Here is a 21,055-nt window from a genome sequence, read left to right as displayed (position 1 = left end):
CTTCCTTTCACTGCTTTTCATAATCCCCTACCCTTTAACCACTGTCAGCTGTACATTTATTTTTACATTGTCAAGGTTGATAATATTCACATTGTTAGGTGGCCATAGTTAAATGTCTTGTGATTTGTAAGATTGATTGTTCTAAAGGTCGAATACCAATAAACAGTTGTTTACATTATTATAACTATAGTTTTCAGTGTATAACTGCATTGTGTGCTGGAATTATAATTGCTTCTCTGAAGGATCACGGCTATGCTCCTGTACCATTCAATGGAGAATATTCTGACGATCAAGTTCAAATAGATTCTCCTATTTTTCTACTCCCCCCAATTGCTTTGATCATACCCTCTGGTCATTATATGCATTCAATCATAACATCAGTGCCCCTCCTTTCTTTGCTAGGTATTATTGGCATGCCAAGATACCTAGGGCGCCAAGAGCAGTCACCACGACATAAGAGTAACTGCAAAAATTAAGCAACTCTACACCAACAATTTCTTTTTTAGGAAGGAGTAATTTATCACTGACATTAAATTTAATGTTTATTTATTTTGAGAGAGAGAGAGAGAGAGAGACAGAGTGCGAGCAGGGGAGGGGCAGAGAGAGAGGGAGACACAGAATATGAAGCAGGCTTCAGGCTCTGAGCTGTCAGCATAGAGCCAGACTCGGGGCTCAAACCCACGAACCGAGAGATCATGACCTGAGCTGAAGTCAGACGCTTAACTGACTGAGCCACCCAGGTGCCCCTCACTGACATTTTTTAGAATGTTGTTACATGGTGGTAACAAAAAGATGACCAACTCCAACTTTTACTCAGTTTCACTATGGTGTTTTAATTCTTTATATATACATATTTTTAATTATATATATATTAAAAAATTCATCCTCTTCTTACTTATACCCAAAGAAAATGACTCCTACTGCCCTGGCCCTTGGTATACCAATGCTAATGACTATTCTCCCAGAGTCCTCTTCTATCTTCCATCTTCCAATATGGGTCGCTGCATAGTGACAGTCCTAGGACTTCTTTTTCTTACTATTCTGATTTAGATCTACTTTTTCCTAGATCCCACAATTTTCTTTTTCTTTGCTCTTTCATTTCGATGTGACAATTGTCAAGTAATGTCTAAGAAAATGTCTTCATTCCATCGTCTTACTTCGTTGATATATATGCTTGGTTAAAAACTCTAAACTCAATATAATTATCCTTCAGAACTTTGTAGGTATTGCTCTATCTCCCTCTGACTCTTGTTCACTTGAGAGTAAACTATTTCTTTCACTAAAAATTCTTAGAATCTTCTTTTTATTCCTGGTGTTTTGGAATTTTATGATGGTGGCTATTATTTTGGGATTATCTTCAGTTCCACATATTGTATATTTCCTCAAAGATCATTTTTCATTAATATGATCTTTTTCTTTTAGGTTAGAGGTTTTCCTCAGGTGTCCTTTGATTGGTGATTATCCATCTATATTCATGAATGAGAAAATAGGCTGACTAGGAGCTCAGTATATGTGAGAAGGGCTTATGGTCTGTCAGGCTTTGCTTTAGGTGAACAGGTAGTGAATTAGCTGGTAGGCTGGAGAACCCTAGAAGCCAGAATGAGGAGGGTTTTTTTCTGAGATGCCAACTCCCACACTAGCTCTTTAAGTTCTTTTCAGGCAGTCTTTGCCTGAGGGTAAATCCTCAGCTTTATGGAATTCTATGTGGGGGAATGGGAAATGTGTGGGGAGGAGGTCAACATTTCCATATAGAGACCTGCATCAATTCCCCCATTTTCAGCTCACTTTCCACTCCCACTCTAAGGTTTTCATGAAAAATAGTTCCCCTCCAAGTGTTTGCTAGGCTATGGCTTCTTCTTTTCTGCTTTGCCAGTTACCATTCTTACATTTACTTTTTAGGCTTCCAGAAATTTGTTGAAGTCTCTTATCTACTGCAGCCTGTTCCATTCTGTTTGCATTCCCTGCCTCCCTGACCAGTAGTTTTTGAGCACTTACAGGGCTCTGTGCCAGGTGCCATTCTAAGCACTAAGGGCATGATAGAGAAAAGAATAAGTGGAAGAGACAGGTATTAAGGACACAATAGCAAAATGACAGTCAGTCTAGTAATAATAAACAAGACAACAAATAAATAAGGCAATTTCAGAGAGTATTAAGTTCCATGAAGAAAATAAACAGAGTAATGTGATATAGAGATCTGGTGAGAGGTTTTAGAGAAACTAGTCAGAGAAAGTGTCTGATTTGACCCTAAAATCATGGGATCCTAAATCAGGGAAGATCATTTTGATTTGAACAAATAGAATGAGGAGAAAGAGCCAGCCTGGGTAAGGTCTGAGGAAGGGCACTCAAGGCAAAGGGAACAGCCTTAAGGCAGAAACACCTTAAGGTAGGAAAGGCCCCAAGGGGCCAAAGGAAAGTTCAAAATGGCTATATATATATATATATATATATATATATATATATACATATATATACAATAAACTATATATATATATATATATATATATATATATATATATATATATATATTGGTTTCCATACAACACCCAGTGCTCATCCCAACATAAATAAGATTTAAAAAAACTTTTGTAAAAGGAGGGGCACCTGGATGGCTGAGGTGATACAGCATGCAACTCTTGATCGTGGGGTTGTAAGTTCAATCCCCAAGTTGGGTGTAGATATTACTTAAAAATAAAAAATCTTTAAAAAAAAGAAATAAGAGAACAGTAGGAAATTGGGTTGGAGAGGGAAGAAAATCATCTTGAAATCATGGGAAGAAGTTTGTATTTTATTGTAAATGTAAAGAAATACCATTGGGGGGATTTTTCCCAGTAAACGATACAGATTGACCCTTTGTTTTATACTTTTTAAAAATTCCGTAATGATTATTTTAGTTATGTTTGAGTGTAAAAACCAGTATAATGTAGCTGTTAAGAGAATGGCTTTGGAAGGGTGCCTGGGTGGCTCAGTTAGTTGAGTGTCCCACTTTGGCTCAAGTCATGATCTCATAGTTTGTGAGTTTGAGCCCTGTGTTGGGGTCTGTGCTGACAGCTCAGAACCTGGATCCTGCTTCAGATTTGGTGTCTCTCTCTCTGCCCCTCCCCTGCTCATGCTCTATCTCTCTCTGGCTCTCAAAAAATGAATAAACTTAAAAAAATGTAAAATAAAAAACAAGAGAATGGACTTTAGGGCCAAATTACTGGTTCTGCCATCCTTGAGACTTTAGGCAAGATAGTTTGCTTCTCTGTGCCTCAAATTTCTCAACTGTAAAACAGATAATGATGGCACTCACGTGATAGAGTTGTGATAATTACTATAATTAAGGTATGTAAAGCACTTAGGACAGTGCTTAGTAGATAGAACTATATGTGTTAACCATTTCTAATATTGTTGTTATTATTATCGGAAAGAGGGGTGATAAATATGTATACCCAATCAACTCTCTTGAACAAGAAACCCAAAGGTGTTGATTTGCTTACATAAAATGGAGTTTTTTACAAAGGGCCAAGGAAAAACTCCATTTGTCTATTACATGCCATTACATGTTGCAGAAATTAAAGAAAAATATTCTTTACAACACTTTCTTTTTTTTCTATATCTTTATTTCATATATTCTTCAGAATGTAAGTGGAGATCATTTGATAGGATTCTTTTTTTTCCTGTACATATATACATATGATTTTTAAAAATCAAATACTATAGTGGCGCCTGGGTGGCTCAGTTGGTTAAGCATCTGCTTTGGCCCAGGTCATGATGACATGCTTCATGGGTTAGAGCCCCACATTGGGCTCTGTGCTGACAGCTCAGAGCTTAGAGCTTGGAGCTTGGAGCCTGGAGCCTGCTTCAGATTCTGTGTCTCCCTCTCTCTCTGCCCCTCCCCTTCTTTTACTCTGTGTCTATGTCTCCCAAAAATAAATATGAAAATTTTTTAAAATCAAATATCATAGTCTTAACAATGAAAAACAACCGTTCTCTACCCAATTTATTTCTACTTCCCTTTCCCCATGTTCAGCCACATTTGACTTTTTAGTTCTTTACTCCATAGCTTTAAATAATATGCATAGACCATTATTTTTAATATTTCAGTCTTAGATAATACCTATTTATTTCCAGATATGACACATGAGGATTTAAATCTCTTACTCTACTGCCACTTCAGGTCCCCAATTGTCCTATAGTTATAGCAGCATTTTTAGTTAAGAAACAGTGTTTACATTATTCTGGATACTCAAATATTTTTCACTTCAGAGGCAAGTTGGACAATGTAGTAGGTGATGAGCAGCTATTTTCCTATAGTTTCTAATTTTTTCCCTTTTTACTTTGCAATGTCTTCCTTAAAATGTCTTCCTGTTTTATTCTCCAAAGTTCCATCATAACAGGTCTTTAATCTTGATCACTATCTCTCCAGGAAAAAATTCTCCTAAAAATGCTCAACTGCATCAAACTGTGTAATTACTCTCTCCATATCTATCACCCTGGACTGTTCTTTTAGATTGGATATACCATTTCCTGAATCTCATACCTATTGTTTCTTTGTTCATTTTCTATTTATTTTTTGGCTAGTATTCATTCTCAACTAACTTCCTAAGGAAAGGTGCATGGGAAACAGATGAACATAGGGGGAAAAAAGAGAGAGGCAAACCATAAAACAGTCACTTAACTATAGAGAACAAACTGGGTTGCTGGACGCAAGGTGAGCAGGGGGATGGGCTAAATGGGTGATGGGTATTGAGGAGGGTACTTGTTGTGATGAGCACCAAGTGTTATATGTAAGTGATGAACCACTAAATTCTACTCCTGAAACTAATATTACATTATATGTTAACTAACTGGAATTTAAATAAAAACTTGAAAATAAAGAAAGCACCAAAAGTTAGAAAAGAAAGAAAGAAAGAAAGAAGAAAGAAAGAAAAGAAAAAAAGAAAGGAAGGAAGAAAGAAGGAAAGAAAGAAAGAACAGGTGCATGGGGGTGAATTTCATTTGATTAACAGTTTGGCTGGATATAGAAACTTTGGTTGAAAATAATGTTCCCTCTGAATTTTGAAAATATTGCACTATCATCTTCCAAGTATTCAGAACTAGAGAGAAAAATGAAAGCCATCCTGATTCTCATTTGTTTTTATTTTTTTCACTCTTTTTTTACTTTATTTTATTTTTTTAATTTATTTTTAATTTTATTTTAAATTCCAGTATAGTTACTGTACAGTGTTATATTAGTTTCAAGTGTACAATAATATTGTGATTCAACACTTCCATACATTATCTGGTGCTCATCAGGGACAAGTGCCCTCCTCAATCCCCATCACATATTTCATCCATCCCTCCACTGGCCTCTGCTCTGGTAACCATCAGGTTGTTCTCTATAGTTAAAAATCTATTTCTTGGTTTCTCTCTCTCTCTCTCTCTCTCCCTCCCTCCCTCCCTCCCTCCCCCCCTTTGCTCATTTTTTATTTGTTTCTTAAATTCCACATATGAGTGAAATCATATGGTATTTGTCTTTGATTTATTTTGCTCACCATTATTCACTTTTTTAATTGTTTTTTTTTAATATTTATTTTTTGAGAGAGCGCAAGCGGGGGAGGGCAAAGAAAGGGGGACAGAGGATCTGAAGCTGAACCAGTCTCTGTGCTGACAGTCTGACAGCAAGGAGCCCAATGTGGAGCTGAGACTCATGAACTGCTGATCATGACCTGACCCGAAGTTGGACTTTCAACCAACTGAGCCACTCAGGTGCCCCAATTGTTCTTTTTAATTTGAAATTTTTTGGAACTTCTCTGTTCCTGGTATTCTGAAATTTATAAGATTTAGTGTATTTGTGTTTGTATGTGTATGTGTGTATTTCTTTCTCATTTACTCTTCTGGAAACTTGATGGGCTTTTCAATCTGATAATTAGTGTCCTGCAGTTCTAGGAAGTTTTCTTAAATAATTTCCTTCCCTCCATTTTTCTATTATTTATGGAACTCGTATTGTCTATTCTCAGACCTCTGGATTTATCCTCAGATTTATTTATTATCTTTTAAAAATAATCATTCAAATTTTACTACAAGGAATACAAAATATTTGAGGAATCTCTATGTATCTTGTTATTGAGTTACATTTTATACTTGGCTGGTTGGAGAATATACTCTGTAGATGTCAATCCTTAGAAATCTATTGGGACTTGTTTTATGACCTAACATATGGTCTATATTGGTGAATTTTCTTTACCAAATTTTTGTGTTGTTATCAATGGGTCTGATGTTCCATAAATGTCAAGTAGATCAAATGGTTGATGATGTTAAGTATTCCATATTCTGATTTTTTCGCTACATGTTCTATTGATTACTGAGAAAATGGTGTTAAAGTCTTCACATTTGTAAAACTGTCTATCCTTTCTTTTATTTTCTGACAATTGTTGCTTCATATATTTAAGGACTTTTTATTAGGTGCAACACATTTAGGAATGTAATGTTTTCTTGATTAATTAGCGCTTTTATCATTATGAAATGTCCCACTTTATTCCTAGTATTTCTCTTCATCATGAGTTCTATTTAGCCTGATATTAATATAGCCATAACATCTTTTTTATTGAAGTATAATTAAAATACAGTGTTGTATTAGTTTTGGGTGTACGACATATAATTCAACAATTCTACACATTACTCAGTGCTCACCACAATAAGCATAGTTGCCATCTTTCACCAACCAACATTATTACAATACTATTGACTATATTCCCTATGTGATACTTTTCATCTCTGTGACTTATTTATTTTATAACTGGAAGTTTGTGCCTCTTAATCCCCTTCATCTGTTTCACCCATCCCTCTCCCACCAACCTCCCCTCTGGCAACCACCAGTTTGTTCTTTATATTTAAAGAGTCTGTCTTTTTATTTGCTGCTTTTTTTCTTTTTTAATTTTTTTTAACGTTTATTTATTTTTGAGACAGAGAAAGACAGAGCATGAATGGGAGAGGGTCAGAGAGAGAGGGAGACACAGAATCGGAAACAGACTCCAGGCTCTGAGCTGTCAGCACAGAGCCGGATGCAGGGTTCAAACCCATGAACCGCAAGATCATGACCTGAGCCGAAGTCTGAGCCGAAGTCAGATTCTTAACCAACGGAGCCACCCAGGTGCCCCTTGCTGCTTTCTTTGTTCATTTGTTTTGTTTCTTAGATTCCACATATAAGTTGAATCATATGTATTTGCCTTTCTCTATCTGACTTATTTCACTTAACGTGATACCTCTCTAGGTCCATCCATGTTATTGCAAATGGCAAGATCTCACTCTTTTTTATAGCGGAGTAATATATTGTTGTATGTAGGTATGTATGTATATATATATGTATATATATATATATATGTATGTGTATATATATGCATGTATGTATATATATATGCATGTATGTATATACATATACATATACATATACATATACATATACATATACATGCATACATACATACATACATATATACCACATCTTGTTTTTTTACGCTTAGGGTTTGCGCAAAATATCTTTTTTCTTCCATCCATTTTCAGCCTCTTTGTGTCTTCATTGTGTGTATCAAGTAAGAGACATATGATGGGGTCTTACTTTATCAACCAATTTGACCATCTTGTCTTTTAATTGCAACATTTGGTCTATTTCTACCATCTTGGTTCTTGATTTCTATTTATCTCATCTGTTCTTTTTTGTTTGTTTCTACTTTCTTAAATGTATTTGGGTTAATTTGTTAAGTATCTCAGTATATTTCCCGTTGACATTTTAGTTATTCTTTTTTATGTTGTTTTTAATGATTATAGTAGAAATTTTAAACACATCATTAACTTGCCACATTATACATTCAAAATATACTGTATTATTTGATGAACTATCTAATAATTTTGTAACAATATACTTCCAATGACTACTTCCCCACCCTTTGGGTTCTTGTCATATATTTTGTTTTCACATATGCTGTAAACTGCATATTCCTTCATTATTATGTTTACATTAAATATCCAACAGTCTTCTAAAAGATTTAATAATGTATATGTAAAAAAATAAGATTAAATGTTTAAAAGGTCATTTATATTATTGACCAATTTACTCTTTCTGATGGTTTTTATTTATTCTTGTATAACTAGATTTCTATCTGATTATATTTCTCTTCAGCCTATTTAATTTCTTTCAGTATGTCTTTTAGTGTACGTCTGTGGGACATGAAATCTTTTAGCTTTGTACAAAAATACCTTTATTTCATCTTCATTTTTCAAGAATATTTTTATAGTAATCTGGCCTTTATTATGTTTTATAAGAAAGCAACTATCATTCTTATCATTGCTCTCCTATTTGAAATGTTATTTCTTTCTTCAGAGGCTTTCAAGATTTTCTGTTTACCTTTGGTCTTCAGAATTTGACTATGATTTCCCTGTGTTCAGTGTATTTATCCTGCTTGAAGTCTGCTGAGCTTCTAAGATTTACGGATTGGTATCTTGAAACAATTTTAAAAAAATGTTTACTCATTATCTCTTCAAATATATTTATGCTTCATTCTCTCAAACCTTTCCTCCTGGAACTCCAGTTTTATATATATATATATATATATATAAAATACTTATATATAGTATGTATGTATATAATATACATATATTTATGTATGATATATACACACACACACACATTAGATCATTTGATATTAACTTACAGGTCTCAAATCTGCTATTCTGGTTGATTTCCTCTTTCTTTCTTTCTTTCTTTCTTTCTTTCTTTCTTTCTTTTTCTTGTTATTTTCTCTTTGATTTAGAAAATTTCTGATCTGTCTTTGAGTCCCTTTCTATTATGTTCAGTCATCTTTCATTCCAATTAATTCTCTGTCTTAGATATTGCATCCTTCAGTTCTAAAATTTCCATCTGATTTCTTTTTGGAGTTAACTTTTCTCTGCTGAATTCTCACATCTGTTTGTGCTCTTCCCATATTATCTCTAATTTTTAAAACAGAATAACTATTTCAAACTCGTCTTTTGCCCTGTTAATTCCAGTAGCTAGATGATTTCTAGGGTTCTGTCAAATGAATTTTGTTTTTAGTATTATGACTCACATTTTTCTGGTTCTTCACATGTCTATTAATTTTTATGGTGTACTGGATATTATGAATGATATGTTATAGAGACTATGGATTATGTTACCTTCTCTCAAAGATTATTTGGTTTTGTTTTGGAAGGGAGTTAAATTACTGGAGAATTATGTTGATCCTGTCAAGGCCTGGTTTTAGGTTTTGATTGGGTAAGGGAGGCTATTTCTATTTTGCCCTAGTCCTAAGGTATGGTCATTATTTCTAGTCTGTGGTTCTTTCTTCTATAGTGTAGTCTTTTTCAGGTTTCAAGGGAATGCATGGTATATTAACCAAGTTATCTTTATTTTGGATGGGTCAGAACTCTAACATATCCCAAGTACTGTGTGAGTTCTGAAATCATTGTTCAGCTGAGGGTTTGGCCAAGAAATGGGGGAATACTCCTACAAACATTCCTGTAACCTCCTCATTCAAGTAACTATCCCTTAAATTTCAGTCAACTTAGCAACTTATAACTCTGATCTCTGTTTCCTCACTCCCATGAAACTTCTACTTTATGTTTGGGCTCCACTTCTCTGCGCTACAGTTTGGAAATTGCCCACAAGTGGAAAGCTATGGAGTATGTAGACCTCAACTTAAACGCTTCTCTTCTCTTGAGTATAGAAGACCTGCATATCCACTATCAAGTGCTTGAAAACTGTTGTTTTATATATTTTGCCAGGGTAGTGTCGGAATGGTGCAAAATCCCCTTAAGAAGGATTTGGTTCATACCCACATGAATCAGTGTCAAAGACATTTATAAAATTAGAACATCTTAACTAGAGTAAGCTCTTAAACAGGTTTCTCAAGATACCCTCCAAAGACCTGCAAACTTTCAAGAAGTATCCAGTGTTACTCAATGTGGTTCTAGCCATTACACTAATTCACTATGCCTGTTACTCTCAGTGTTACAAAAGTAAGAAATTGAGCATTTCATCAAGTCCTTGCAACAGTTATAAATGTCTTGCCCTGTAAGACAGTATAGAGACTATATTAGTGCACTGTGAACAAGGCACCCTACCCCTGAGGCCAGCTTAGGAGTCAGTAACTCCTTGATATGCTTGCTACTGGGAAAGTCTCAGTAAAATGACCTTTTCTAAGTGAATTAAGCATCAAGAGGTGATACTACTAAGGATACCCACAAAACTATTCTCATTAAGGAGTCTTCTGAATCAAGTACCTGTTATGAATTGACATGAATTCCATCTGCTTTGAAATTTTTCAGTTTTTCATAAAGACTCTGCATCTCATGATTCCAGGTGTGGTAATGTATTTCAGTAATATCTAAGGGCATTATTTCAAGACTCGATTAATTAAACCAAACACAGAAACAGGAAAGTAAACTTCCATTGTTTCAGTGTCACTTTCTTAGGCAATTGGCATCAGACCTTCCCCATCACATCCATCTGTAGCAAGAGGAGATGCAAGAGAATCTGGTTTCGTTCATCAGAATATGGACGCTTTTCAAACTAAGTCAAGAAATGATTGGCTTCTATGTGTGTGCTAGAATGATGGATCAACATTAGCCATCTTCTCCTACTTCTGCTTAGCCCCAAAAGTCAGATCATACCAGTATTTCCACTTACTTGCAGCTCAAGAACAATATTATCTATATAACAATTCTGCACAAAGTGTCGAAACAGCCCTGTTATAAAAGAAATCAAGAAGAACCACAAGTAGCTCTGTGAATATTTCTTTACTATTTGTACTAATCAAAACTCTCTCTGGGGATTGCTTTTCAAATCAGGAGGAGATATGTTTTGTATCAAGTCACTGGGTAACAAGTGGTGCTGGTTAAATGCTGATATCCTGAGCTGTCTGTTCCTGAAAATTCTAGGTTATATTGAGTCACTTCCATTGACAATTTTTACATTGAAAGATCTCCCAGGGGCGCCTGGGTGGCGCAGTCGGTTAAGCGTCCGACTTCAGCCAGGTCACGATCTCGCGGTCCGTGAGTTCGAGCCCCGCGTCAGGCTCTGGGCTGATGGCTCGGAGCCTGGAGCCTGTTTCCGATTCTGTGTCTCCCTCTCTCTCTGACCCTCCCCCGTTCATGCTCTGTCTCTCTCTGTCCCAAAAATAAATAAAAAACGTTGAAAAAAAAAAAAAAAAAAGATCTCCCAGATTCAGCTCTTTAGGCTGATCAAATTGCACAATTAACTGCAAGAAATCTTAGATTAGCTAGAGTCTTGAACTAGACCAGAAGGGGGTATCCATAAGAGAACCACCCAAGGAATTTAAGACCTTCAAAGCTGTCAAGATGAGTTATCTGTCCATAAAGAATGCCTTGTATGGGGGAATTGTAGCGTTTTTCAAGAAGGCAGCTTTCTTGTTATCTTGGACACGCTAAATGTAGCATATCCGGGATTTGTTTACATGAAAGCCTCATGAAGCTATTTCTGATGTCATGGAATTGATTCTGATATTCAAAAGAATGTAAAAGAGTATAGCCTGTGACAAGCTACTTGACATAACCTATTAAAGATACCTACTTGTCCATTTGTCAGGGAAGAGATGGAGAAGCAGAAGGATCAAGATTACTTAAATAAGTATGCATATTGATTTTGGAGAGCCATTATAAGATAATAATTTCTTCATTAAGCTAGGATCCCTCTAAAAATTCCCCAAATGGGTCCCAGTACCACCTCCAACTTCTGCTGTGCCAGTTGTTTTTGATACATGGATTAATGTGTACTACTGTCTCTGACAATGTGGCCTACATATTGACATCTTAAATTTGTTCCATTATTTAGAAGATAAAAGTAACTCCAGAAAAAAAAATTGAAACACAGAGAGTTTGAAAAAAATGAAAAAAAAAATGACCTTCCCTTACCTACTATTAGAAAACAATAACCATCAATATTTTGGTGTGTTTCTTTCCTATTTTTCCAATGCATTAAAAAAGCATTACACTAGTTTTTAAAAATTAGTTAACTTTGCACCTGGCAAAACTCTTCCAACCTACTCAGAAGTGTCTAAAATAAGAACTAAAATTCATATCTTCATCTCCATTCCCCCAGTGCCCTTGAGTCCCTCAGACAGAGATACTACTTAGGTATGTAATTCTTCATATACTTTCAAATTTAGCATTAAATAATATGCTTATGCTTCCATTTCTTGGTCTTTTAAACAGCATCTGTGGGCTCATTTCATTTTAACAGCATAGATTCTGAAACCAAAATTGCCTGGGTTTGAGTCATGCTTTGTTTACTTCCTGGCTTTGTGACTGTGAGCAAATTCCTTAATCTCTCTGGGTCTCCATTTTCTTATCCATAAAAATGGAGGTAATAATAGTACCTACCTCACAGTGTTGTGAAGATGATATGAGTTGATATAAGTAAGATGTTTAGAATAGTTTTTAGCTGAACTTAATAAAGTTCAGTAAATATTACTTTGTTTTTATTTTGAGAGAGAAAAGTTTTATCTCATTTTCATGGCTTCTTATTTCTATTCCACTCCCTCATATTTGTTATATTATTTTTAAGGTTTTAAAAACAGATTGGAATAACAAATTAAATCTATAGGTCTTATTTTAACTCTAGACAACGTCTCTTGGTCCTGAAAGTTGAGATATGAATGATAATGAAATTAGCATCATTTTATTTATCTCTACCTTCCTACTTCTCCCACTTCCCAACTTGTGTTTATACCTTTACTTTCATACAATCAAGTTAGTTAATATTTACATTCTGTTTTTAAACTTAAGTCTTTTGTGATTCTTTTGGGTCTTTGCAGTTTGAAGTGTGATCTTTCCACCAACATCATTAGAATTAGGGAACCTGGGGACTTCGTAGAAATACACAATCTCAGTCCCTACCTCAGATTTGCAGGATGAAAATTTTAATGAATTCCCCAAGTAGTTCATATGCACATTAAAGTTTAGGAAGATTGCTTTAGAGCAGTTGTTTTCAACTTGACTGCTTCCTAAGTGATTCTAATATGCAAACAGGGCTGAGAATCATTGGTTCATAGATATCTGTTGAGGGGATCTTAAATTGTCTATCTGTTGTGGGAATCTTAAACTATCTCAAATTCTCTTCAGGCCCCAACACCCTCGGAGCCTCTGAACTCCAGGCAGGTAGTTTATACTCTATAATGCAGATGCAGTTTTTAGGTTTAATCCTGGAGGTTAGTCTAAACTGCCAGCCACGTTTGCTCTGAATGGGAGAGAGGGCTGTAGGAAAGAAGAGGAGCTCTATTGGACTAACTGTCCTGAATGCAGTTTTTTAAAATATAATTTATTGTCAAATTGGCTAACATACAGTGTGTAAAGTGTTCTATTGGTTTTTGGGGTAGATTCCCATGGTTCATCGCTTACATACAACACCCAGTGCTCATCCCAAGTGCCCTCCTCAATGCCCATCACCCGTTTCCCCCTCTCCCCACTCCCTCCTATTAACCCTCCCTTTGTTCTCTGTATTTAAGAGTCTCTTATGGTTTGCCTCCTCTCTGTTTGTAACTATTTTTTCCCTTCCCTTCCCCAATGGTCTTCTGTTAAGTTTCTCAAGATCCACATGTGAGTGAAAATGTATGATATACATCTTTCTATGACTGACTTATTTTGCTTAGCATAATACCCTCCAGTACCACCCACGTTGCTGCAAATGGCATGATTTCATTCTTTATCACTGCCAAGTAGTATTCCATTGTATATATAAACCACATCTTCTTTATCCATTCATCAGTTGATGGACATTTAGGCTCTTTCCATAATTTGGCTGTTGTTAAAAGCACTGCTATAAACATTGGGGTACATGTGCCCCTATGAATTGGCACTCCTGTATCCTTTGGATAAATTCCTAGTAGTGCTATTGTTGTGTTGTAGGGTATTTCTATTGTTAATTTTTTGAGGAACCTCTGCACTGTTTTCCAGAGCAGCTGCACCAGTTTGCATTCCCACCTTCGGTGCAAGAGGGTTCCCATTTCTCCACATCCTCACCAACATCTGTTGTTGCCTGAGATGTTCATTTTAGCCACTCTGACCAGTGCAAGGTAGTATCTCAGTATGGTTTTGATTTGTATTTCCCTGATGATATGTGACATTGAACATCTTTTCATGTGTCTGTTGGCCATCTGGATGTCTTCTTTAGAAAAGCATCTATTCATGTCTTCTGCCCCTTTCTTCACTGGATTGTTTTTACAGTGTGGAGTTTGGTGAGTTCTTTATAGATTTTAGATACTAACCCTTTATCCGATATGTCATTTGAAAATATCTTTTCCCATTCCGTCGGTTGCCTTTTAGTTTTGTTGATTGTTCCCTTTGCACTGCAGAAGCTTTTTATCTTTTTTTTAATGAAATTTATTATCAATTTGGTTTCCTTTTTTTTTAATATATGAAATTTATTGTGAAATTGGTTTCCATACAACACCCAGTGCTCATCCCAACAGGTGCCCTCCTCAATACCCATCACCCACCCACCCCTCCCTCCCACCCCCCATCAACCCTCAGTTTGTTCTCAGTTTTTAGGAGTTTCATGTTTTGGCTCCCTCCCTCTCTAACCATTTTTTTTTCTTCTCCTCCCCCATGGTCTTCTGTTAAGTTTCTCAGGATCCATATATGAGTGAAAACATATGGAATCTGTCCTTCTCTGTATGACTTATTTCACTTAGCATCACACTCTCCAGTTCCATCCATGTTGCTACAAAAGGCCATATTTCATTTTTTCTCATTGCCATGTAGTATTCCATTGTGTATATAAACCACAATTTCTTTATCCATTTGTCAGTTGATGGACATACAAATCAAAACCACACTCAGATATTACCTCACGCCAGTCAGAGTGGCTAAAATGAACAAAACAGGAGACTATAGGTGCTAGAGAGGATGTGGAGAAACGGGAACCCTCTTGCACTGTTGGTGGGAATGCAAACTGGTACAGCCACTCTGGAAAACAGTGTGGAAGTTCCTCAAACAATTAAAAATAGACTTACCCTATTGACACATCAGTAGCACTGCTAGGAATTTACCCAAGGGATACAGGAGTACTGATGCATAGGGGCACTTGTACCCCAATGTTTATAGCAGCACTCTCAACAATAGCTAAATTATGGAAAGAACCTAAATGTCCACCAACAGAAGCTTTTTATCTTGATGAGGTCCCAGTAGTTCATTTTTGCTTTTAATTCCCTTGCCTTTGGAGATGTGTCAAGCAAGAAATTGCTGCAACTGAGATCAAAGAGGTTGTTACCTGCTTTCTCCTCTAGGGTTTTGATGGTTTCCTATCTTACATTTAGGTTTTTCATCCATTTTGAGTTTATTTTTGTGTATGGTGTAAGAAAGTGGCCTAGTTTCATTCTTCTGCATGTTGCTGTCCAGTTCTCCCAGCACCATTTACTAAAGAGACTGTCTTTTTTCCACTGGATACTCTTTCCTGCTTTGTCAAAGATTAGTTAGCGATACATTTGTGGGTCCAATTCTGAGTTCTCTATTCTATTCCATTGGTCTATGTGTCTGTTTTTGTGCCAATACCATACTGTCTTGGTGATTACACCTGTGTAGTGGAGGCTAAAGTCTGGGATTGTGATGCCTCCCACTTTGGTTTTCTTTCTCAATATTACTTTGGCTATTTGGGGTCTTTTATGGTTCCACACAAATTTTAGGATTATTTGTTCTAGCTTTGAGAAGAAAGCTGGTGCAATTTTGATTGGGATTGCATTGAATGTGTAGATTGCTTTGGGTAGTATTGAAATTTTAACAATATTTATTCTTCTAATCCATAAGCATGGAATATTTTTCCATTTCTTTGCGTCTTCTTCAATTTCCTTCATAAGTATTCTATAGTTTTCAGTATACAGATCTTTTACATCTTTGGTTAGGTTTATTCCTAGGTATTTTATGGTTCTTGGTGCAATTGTAAATGGGATCAATTTCTTGATTTCTCTTTCTGTTGCTTCATTATTGGTGTATAGAAACTGAATGCAGTTCTTTAATTACATTGAAAATTACCCCCATAGCCCACTTATCTCTTCTGTTTCCTGAGTCTGAGCTTGGCACTTCCTATAGCACTCTTGGAAGAAAGTATCCTTAACAACCCTTGTGTTGGGTTGCAATTTTCCCTCTTCTATTTCTTCCATTAATCAGATCACAATGCTTTCTATCTTTAAGGGATTTCCTCAAACTTTCTCGGCTCTTGCTGCATGTCTTTCTTGTTTTCTAGCCATGTTATGGTTTAATTATTTTGAAAATGTGTTTTCTATAATTTCAGTGAGACTATGGAAAGGAAGAGAAGTAAATACATGGGCTCAGTCTACCATCTTTTGCCAGAACACCTTTTGCAGCTTAGTACAAGACATTTGTGTTCAGAAGCTTTCTCCAAACTGTTACCATTACACCTCAACACCCTTGAGCAAATAGTCATGATCAAAGAATCATGAAGACAATTAAGAATGCACTGAAGTGGATTACTCAGGGAGACTGGGCAATACTTATAGGTCTTTAATTGATTCTTTTGTCATTTCATGTTCAATGTAATGAGGCAAGCTTGTTGATTTATTAATGGTATGGCATCCCCAGCCTTGCCCTGTGTCCACTCAAACTTAAATGAGGACTTAAAAGTTCCAATTCCAGGGTCATCTGGGTGGCTCAGTTGATTAAGCATCTGACTTTATTTTGGCTCAGGTCATGATCTCACAGTTTGTGAGATCGAGCCCCATATCAGGCTCCTAGCATGGAGCCTGCTTGAGATTCTCTCTTCCTCTCTTTTTGTCCATCCCTTTTTGTGTTCACTCTCTCTCTCTGTCTCTCAAAATAAATAAACTTTTTTAAAAAGTTCTGATCCCATATGCCACTCTGCACCTAGAACAACATACCAAAAGATGGTATGCATTTAATAAATAATTGTTAGATGATGAATAAATGAATGACTATGTGCCTACGTAGTGCTCATTTGTAGCATAATACTTTGTCTCTGCTAGTAGGTTAGGAGCTGAATCAAGGTGGTTTCTACTCTAACTTAGGTAACAGACCCTGGGTCGTATGAGTACAAAGGCACATGGGCAGGTGTAGGACTACCATAACGATCAATATTAAAGAGATTCCTGGGGAGATTTGTTAGGAGCCAAACCACTGGACGCATCTTCTCTAGGTCCATTGTTGATTTTTTAGCTACACCTCTGGAAGACACATCAGAACAACAAAATGAAGAAAGCAATAATTCTTTTCTAACTCCTGAGATGGCCAAAATGGAGTCACATGGAATTTCTATGCTGCTAGAATAAATACAGCAGCTGATATCCACAAGAGATTAAAAATGATATATTAGATAAGGGAGAGTATGGGTTATGTATACCAGGAGGCGCTGTGCCAGGCAGTGCTTTTGTTCCCTGGAATAAGTTATGATTGCAGACTTACAGGGATTGGTTGATGTGGCAGTGGAATTAAAATACAGTCTTGTTGCTCAACGTCGCTCCTCAATCAGGGAAATACAAATCAAAACCACACTCAGATATCATCTCACACCAGTCAGAGTGGCCAAAATGAACAAATCAGGAGACTATAGATGCCGGAGAGGATGTGGAGAAACGGGAACCCTCTTGCACTGTTGGTGGGAATGCAAACTGGTGCAGCCACTCTGGAAAACAGTGTGGAGGTTCCTCAGAAAATTAAAAATAGACCTACCCTATGACCCAGCAATAGCACTGCTAGGAATTTACCCAAAGGATACAGGAGTGTTGATGCATAGGGTCACATGTACCCCAATGTTTATAGCAGCACTTTCAACAATAGCCAAATTATGGAAAGAGCCTAAATGTCCATCAACTGATGAACGGATAAAGAAATTGTGGTTTATATACACAATGGAGTACTACATGGCAATGAGAAAGAACGAAATATGGCTCTTTGTAGCAACGTGGATGGAACTGGAGAGTGTTATGCTAAGTGAAATAAGCCATACAGAGAAAGACAGATACCATATGTTTTCACTCTTACGTGGATCCTGAGAAACTTAACAGAAACCCATGGGGGAGGGGAAGGAAAAAAAAAAGAGGTTAGAGTGGGAGAGAGCCAAAGCATAAGAGACTGTTAAGAACTGAGAACAAACTGAGGGTTGATGGGGGGTGGGAGGGAGGGGAGGGTGGGTGATGGGTATTGAGGAGGGAACCTTTTGGGATGAGCACTGGGTGTTGTATGGAAACCAATTTGACAATAAATTTCATATATTGAATAAATAAATAAATAAATAAATAAATAAAAATAAATAAAAATAAATAAATAAAATAAAATACAGTCTTGTTACAGACCAGACAGGATTTTAGTCAGGCTTTGCTTGGTGTAATGCAACCTGACACAGTAGAAACAATTGCCTGGAGGAAAACCTCTCCTCTAGCCCTCTGAGCCTATATAGCAAACGGCAATGTTCTAAAGGAATTTTGCTTTCTGTTGGATATTGTTGCCTTTACTCAAAACACGTGCTGACCACCTGTGTCCTACATTTATCCCCTGTTGCTACTTAACCATCCATACTACGAATGTTTTCTTAAAGTCTTTCCCCTTCAACTCTCCCCTAGTTCAGTTGCTTGGCTAACTTTTTGCCTTTTTTTTTCCACCAGAAATTCTTGCTTCACACTCTTTCCCCATCCCCCACCCCAAAAAGAGGCAACAAGAGTCTATTGACAAAGGAAATATAAACTAAAGTTGAAAAAAAAAGTAACATATGGAAGAGTCAGGCTCCTGAAGCAGAAGGGACATTGTTAGGAGAGAAAACGCTATTTTTTTGTGAGATCTTTTTGCTGGAGCTACAGCATATGGTACTTGGTGGTATGACTGTCCATATCCTGGAATTTCTTATAGGAAATAGCTACACTTCAAGTGGAAACTTTGCTAGGGACAGGGCCCTAGAGGAAAAACAATCTAAAGTATTTGTGAAAATAGAGAAAAAGAAATATAGAGAGAAGAGAGAGAGGCACAAAGAAAGCAATGTGATAGAGTAGATGGAAAGCTGTTTATGCAAAGCAACTGGAAACATTCTTGAAAGCTGTATTCCTTAATGTTTTACAATCCCAGTTCTGAAGAAGGTAATCAAAGACAGACCTATAAGGGAAAAGCAGATTGGGTAACCAACTAGGTAACCCTATATAAATCCTCAGTGAAAATTCATTTGAATAGAATGCTGGTTCATTAGAAGGGTTACAAATTCACTGTAAGGGGGCATCTGGGTTGTTCAGTCAGTTGGGTGTCTGACCTCAGCTCAGGTCATGATCTCACGGCTTGTGGGTTCAAGCCCCGCATTGGACTCTGTGCTGACAGCTCAGAGCCTGGAACCTGCTTCTGATTCTGCGTCTTCCTCTATCTCTGCCCCACCCCCACTTGTGCACTGTCTCTCTCTCTCTTAAAAGCAAATAAAACATTTAAAAAAATTTTAAAGAAGAGCTACACATTCTCTGTAAGAGATGGGGGGCAGATCTTGGAGGATCTATATACTCAATTATCACAGTATAATGGAAAATACATCAAATTTGTAATCAGATAAATTAGATTTGTCACTCACTAAATCAATGAGCGTGGGCAAGGTAGCAAACCTTCCTGAGCTTTGGTTTCCATATTTGAAAACCAGGCTAGTAACATTTGTCTCGTAGAAATTTTTTTAATATGTATCAAGTGAAATCATGTATTAAAAAGGATCTGCTTAAAAATCATTTATCATTATTGTTATTATTTCAGGACACAAGTTTTTAGCTTATTAAAGCAAAAAATTACATTCCTCCAGGGAACTGTAAAGTACAGGTCAAGACTACTAGGAAAATTATCTAATTATCTAGTTGTGGTCGTTTTGTATTAATTTAGAACTTCAACCCTGTAATATTTTAGTTACTGCAATAGATTATTCTTGGGTGTTGGAAATACACATTTTTCCTACACAGAGAGAAAAAAAATTGGCCAAGGGTAGACTTTCTCAAAATAATATGTGTAAATCGTTCATCCTTAGTATTGCTGAGAACTCACATTTAAGAACAACCAGTTTGCAAAATAGTTACCTACGGTGGCCATGCACTGCTAGTGAACTATGCTTGTTCACTATTCTGAGTAAAACACTCAAGGAAATAAAATCTGGTAGTTACTAATGAAACTTGACCATAATTAATTAAACTGAGAACATGGCATCCAGTTTTGACATTTTCTTGTTTACACCTATGTGCTGAGATCAGATCACAGATGCAGCAGGTTAGTTAGGTGGTTCTGAGAAGGGCAATGCATTTTAATAGTGAATAACAGTACCTAGAATTCACAGAACACCTGATATTCGAGTACTTCTCAGACATCATCTCATTAATTTTCAAGCCTATCCTGTGAAGCAGATGTTGTTTTTGGTATACTGATGGGAAAAACAAGTTTCCAAAAGGTCAAAAGATAGGGTAAAACAAGTTAAAGTTATAGCTAAGGATTAGAATCCAAGCCTACTGCCTCCCACTCTGTTCCTTTTATTGCTTTTTGAAATGTCAGAGGTGATAACTTAGTTCAAATAGATGTTCTTTCATCCACATCTAATTAAGAAGAGGATGTCATTGGGATGTCTCAAATTTGGGATTTTGTTTGTTTGTTTGTTTGTAGGCAGTCTGGAGCCTATAATAGCACAAAATGCAGAACGAAATCCAAGGGATTTGTGAAATTTTATACCTGAGATGACCAGGTAGTCTTATTATAACTCTTTCTTAGATGTGCCTCTTAAATCTTCTTATGTATCACATCTACCCTAAATAAATATATCAGTGCTCATGTATGAAAGAAGAAAACATTAAATAGATGGTAGAGTGCCTGGCTTTTCATCTCTATACCCTTAATTTGGCCACAATTCAATAAACAGTACCTAAAATATTTCTTTCCTATTTACCATATGATACATCTTTTGTTGTTAATTTTGCATATGAAATAAGTTAGTTGCCATGTCTCATTATAATTTTAATCAAGTTATGTTCATATCAGCAAGCCACAGTCACTAGCTTGTGTTTATTAAAGCCCTCAATGATTAGTAGGCTCAGGTTCTAAG

The sequence above is a fragment of the Panthera onca genome, chromosome X (assembly GCF_046562875.1).
Source record: "Panthera onca isolate mPanOnc1 chromosome X, mPanOnc1 haplotype 2, whole genome shotgun sequence".
Taxonomy (NCBI): Eukaryota; Metazoa; Chordata; class Mammalia; order Carnivora; family Felidae; genus Panthera; species Panthera onca.
This window is presented reverse-complemented; position numbering follows the sequence as displayed.